Source organism: Lygodium microphyllum, chromosome 8 (assembly GCF_053477565.2).
Source record: "Lygodium microphyllum isolate KBCC chromosome 8, Lygodium_microphyllum_v1.1.10, whole genome shotgun sequence".
Taxonomy (NCBI): Eukaryota; Viridiplantae; Streptophyta; class Polypodiopsida; order Schizaeales; family Lygodiaceae; genus Lygodium; species Lygodium microphyllum.
This window is the reverse complement of record NC_141142.1, coordinates 9927723-9933316: the sequence shown is the minus strand read 5'-3', so window position 1 is coordinate 9933316 and position 5594 is coordinate 9927723.

Below are 5594 nucleotides of genomic sequence, written 5' to 3'. Positions count from 1 at the left end.
ATAAATACAACATGTATGACTCATTGTGCTAACTTTTTTAACTATAAATCAGCCAAGTGTTTTGCGGAAATAGTCTTTCCATGATTTCTTTTCTCTAATGTTATGCTGCATTGCAAAGGGACAGTACTAGGCTAACCCATGCTACTACTTCTCTTTAAACTTAAATAAACCAAAGCTTTAATTCGATAATATACAATTAAGTTAGAACTTAGTCAAATCTAGTCTCTTTTTAGGTCTTTTTCCCCCTACCGCTCAGGTTTTACTTTTTGTACATAGGTGTAAAAGGATTTTATCGTCATTTTTTGTATGAATAAGTAGTAAATACGTAGTTTTCATACATAAATGGAGATAGGCTAAGGCAAATCCTAATGCCCTACCCTCATTATATATCCACATATACACTCTTACTTTTTGATACCTTTTAGAGCATTAAACTAAAATTTTCCTTTAAAAACACTATTTTTCATAGTTTTTTAAAATTTATTTGAACATAAATTACTAATTTTTTGGTTTTTTAATTTATCTAAATAGTATGGATTGTGGTCCATTCAGATATCAATTATTAACATATCAATTATTATTCCATATGAATAACATTGAACCCTCAAAACTAAACAAAATATCCATTTCTACCTTAAATCTTGCATATCGGATTTTACGATTTTAATCTTTTTATGTAAACGATTGAAAGTGACTACTTTTTAATTATTTCAAATATTGGTAAATATAACTCAAGCATTTTCAACTATGTTTCATGATAGACACAAGGGATACAATATAATATGTAAGAAATCGACACTTATGTTGAATCCCACACACGTGACATATCATATCTTAAGAAAATAGAGCTACTAACGCTAGGTTCATGCTTCCTTGCTCCATTCCTTGCACCTTTCCATGATTTGGCACCCATTCCCCTTCATCCTTCAATCGATAGGAACAATAATTATGGCAAGAGAGAAAGAGGAGAGAGAGAGAGACTAGATTTTGATCTTTTCATTCAATGCATCATTTCTCTTGTTGTCCGCATGGAAACAAAGCATACAAATTAGAGATCTCACTACCAAGATGAGAAGGCATGATTCAGAGGGGTGAAATAATCCATTTCTTGATTAAAAATGGGGGTCTTGAAAAAAATGTTTCTCCCTCTCCCCCAATTTGTTGAGTTTTTGCCTAGTTTGAAGCTTCTAAGCTTTATTAGCCACTAACTTTCCAATTATCCAGTTCATCTCTTTGCATTCACACTATTGGTAAGTGGTTTTAGGCCAAGACCAGTCTAGGATTTTTGTGAAAAACCTTGGAGTTTGCTAACTAGGCTCGCTTGAGTCTAACCCACACAGTGGCAATTCTAGCCATTCCCATCACGAGGATCGATGTGAGTCTTTTTGGTCAAATCAATTACTAATAGTTGATTAGTATTAGTGGCTCGGAATTCCATTCGCTATAGAAATTGCCGACTGAAACAGACTTACGTTGTGTTGGATTCAAAGTGAATGGGAGAAGTATGATACTTTAATCCCTTCTTTTCAGGGTTCTAAAGTGATGCGAGTCAGGCTTTCTGGTTTCTAATGGTCCATCAAAAGTGCAATTTTTATTCCTTCTTAAGAAAGCTCTCAGCTTACCAAGACCAGCCAGCCATAGGTCTGGACCCCTCGGGGGTCCATCCTCCCGCTTCCCTCAAGAGAGTGGTTTTAGTTACCTAATTACCTACCACTTTAGGTTCAACATATAAAAACAGCTTCTTTGAATTATTTCCTGATACAACTTCGTTACACCCCTTTAATTCACAACACAAAAATTGAGTAAAGAAATTCCTTCTTAATAGTTCCTTTTAGAAAAATGACTTTTTACAATGTTTTTTGTTTGAAGGTATTATTCTCTCCAAGTTCCGTTCCCCAAATAGTATTGGAGCTTCTAGAACACAGTCTGGAAATCAAAGGGTAGTTGGATGTTCATAAGAGCCTAAGGAGTCTATGACCAAAGCCCCCTAGTATCCTCACCTCCTCCTGCTAACTAGAATTCCCCTACGACAAGACCTTTCGTGTCATGATTGGTCTAAAATCACTAACATGAAACAAAAAAAGAAATAAAAAACCCCTTGGAGTAGGTTTTATTTATGTTGGCCTTGGGAAGGTCTAGTACCATCAATAACATTGCCTCAATTGACATTCTGTGCTCACCGAAATACTACCTTAGTTGGCGATTTCTACTCAATCATCCATCTTTTAGCTTGATGATTTTAGGAAAGATCAGTACCTAACTTACAATCACAATCATCTTATTTCGAATGCATTATACATAAAAATTCTAACAAGTTTATTTCCAAGACAAATATTTTCTTTCCAAAAATAATAAAATCGTGGCAAATTAGCATAAGGGAAAAATTAGAGTAACTAGCAATACCTTCCAATAGTCTTCCTGGATTTTCCCTTTCTCGAGATCTAGTTGGACTGAATCTAAACAATAATTTCATTGAGGATAACCCCTTTGGAGTTTCGTGGGTCCTTGCCTGCAATAAAAGAACATCTTGGTTAGTTTAATTACGAACAACATCCCTCGGCAATTTCATCTCAAGGTCTCTTATATACCGAGGATTAGTGTCTGGATTATACATCAGAGGTTTCATTTGATCAACACAAATAAAAAATATTAAATCTTTTAGGGACACAATACCTTCTTCGTACTTGCTTAGGTTCATCTTGTACAAACCCAAGTTACCCCTTGGAATTTGTGGTTAAGAATCCTTTTAAAAAGATTATATGTAGGAATTGAATAAAATCTTATTTCACAAATGCAGGTTTTGTTGCCCGTTCATGGGATGAAGGCTTGCTAGCTGTTGTTATTTATTTAAAAAAGTACCTAAGGATCCATGACGGGTGCTTGGTTGATGGCATTCACAGCTTCATTTGTAATCCCTGTACTCACAATTCTATTTGTAGCAATTGTGTCTACAATGTTATTGGCAACTCCTACCTCTACGACCTTTGTAACTTTCTTCTTTGGGGCCGTGGTCTTTAATTGCAAGTATTGAAAATGGGATTTTGGCAAAGGAGCTTGGGGATAACTAGATGGATGGAATTTTTGATTGATGGGGGAAGGTGATCATTAAGAATTCAGAAAATTCGAGAAGAGTCTCGATTCCACAAAGAAATAGGATAGAAGGGACGAAGGATTCGAATTCAAGAGCTCAGGGAGTATCCTTGCGCTTCTTTTGCCCCACTTCCTCTTGCTCTATACTCTTGAGAAGGGCCTCTCCTCTCTTGTTTTGGCTCCTCAACGGCTCCCTATGCATTGTATTTATAGCTAAATTGAAGAAGGGTTGTGGCCAAGAAAAAGAGCTCTTTATGAAGGGTATCTTGACAAATCAACAATCTAGAAGCTTTTGATGCAATCTGATGTTGGCGATTTGATCTTTGAGGTCCAGAGAGGCTGTTAGAGATGCTACCATAGATGCCATGACTGATTCGCTTGGCTCTTGGATGATATTGCTTCAATCCAACCCCTCGTCGAACTAAGAAGAGGGGGAGATTGCTAGAGCTTTCTGGTTGAGATTGAGAAGGGAGATTGTAGAATTTTTTTCCTGTTTTGATTTGCCAAATTTGGGGATGATGAGGCCATTGTTTTTTTCAATAAAAAAAGGGAGGGAGAGAGCAGTTGCTTGTTCGCGACGTCTTCCTCTCCTTCTTTTATTTTTTCAAGCTTTTTAAGCTTTAAAGATTAAAGCTTTGTGATTTATTTTACTTGCCAAGTTTTAAACATGTTTGGTCAAATTTGACTTATGGCTCATAACTCTTGTTTACATAGTAACTTCCGTGATGTATGGCTAAAGTCCTTGTCAATCTAGGAAAATGTCGCTTTACGATCCTTGGGTCATTTTGCCCAGGATCTTCTCTATTTAATGATTTAGAGTTCTTCAAATCCATTTTGTGAGAAGTTGGGAAGATTTGAAATTAAAGTCGGGATATCACACACTCTCTCTTAGTTACTCTCAATAATGCAGGCAAGATGATAAAATAGAAGAAGAGAATAGAAATTTTGAATAGTTGCACGGTTTTGCAGCATAGATGCATTAAAAGGATAAATACGATTGAGACCTCCCACCTTATATAGATACAAATTAGGATTAGGATTAGATCACCTCTCTAGAGTGGTGCCCTGTTTGAGGGTTAGGGTTTGCACACAGGGGATTCACTAGTAGTAATAATGAGATGTCACATGTGTGCAAGAAATATATGAAAATACCCCTTATCTACCCCCTATTTATGGGACCTTACCTTATAAAATGTACCTTCCTTCCCTTAAATAACCCCCCTCCCTTACACTCATGTGGTACCATATGGTAAACCCTAGTGGACCCCTCGAGGGTTTGTATTCCTTTTGCATTTAGGGTTTTTATAATTGTGAATTGGGATTTGCAGCCTCTTTTGTGTATCTTGTGCGCTTTGTAGGATCTAGGTTGATCAACCCCTTGAAGCATACTTGTGCCTTAACCTAAATAGACCTAACCTATACTATTCTAATCATAAATCCATATGTGCAATCCACACAATAGTTTCAAGTGTGACAAACACAACTATTGGTGATGATATAATATGCATGGGTATTGTCAGCCCGACTCTCACAAAATAATACAAACATGATAATTAGATATCCTTGAACTAAAATATTGGGATAAATGTACAACAATCGAGACATTGGATGGACTTCTATTGTATCAAAAGTTATAGCTCACTTTGGTGATAATATCTCATCTTGTCTCTCGACACTCCACTTTAACTAGCCATGCATCCTCCTCTCCAAACCAAGAAAGCAAGAACACAAGACTAGCTATTGACTCTTCACATCCGCCACCAAGTCAAAAGCCTAGTAGAGAAGAAGAGAAAAGCAAGAAGATGAAAAAGAGCTTCTCAATACCTCACTCAAGACACCTCTTACTCGGTCTCTCTCAATCATTCTCAACATTGGAAGTAAGATGATAGAATAGAAAGATTGAATGGTTGTATTGTCAAAGGTTCTATAATATGGACGCTCCAAAAGGGTGAATACGATTGGGACTTTCCATCCTAATATAGACACAAATTAATGTTAGGGTTAGGTCACTTTTTTGAGATAGGGCCCTATTTTTGTTTTAAGGTTTGCACCTCTTTTTGCATTATAGGGTTTCCAAAACTATGAATTAGGGTTTGTACCCTCTTTTGGACATCCTATCCACTTTTTGGGATCTAGGTCGGTCCTTCCTTGAAATGTGATTTGTTATCAACCTAAATAGATCTAGTCTACACTATTCTAGTCACAAATCCATTTACGAGTGTGACAAATATAATGTAGGAGATAAATTCAATATGCTTGGTTGGCTCTCATAGAATAATACATCCATGAATATAGTATGTCCATGAAGTATGTAGGTACTATAAGCATCCAAAAATAATCATTGAAGTTTTGTAAAAACAATAATCCACCATAAAATACATTTGACATTTTAGACTTTACTTTGCTTTGATTTTCTTCAACTTTAGTCTTCACAAAATATTAATCTTATCTCTCTCTAAGAGCACTAGTCCCATGGCACTCACGTCAAAGGTAGATGTGGAATG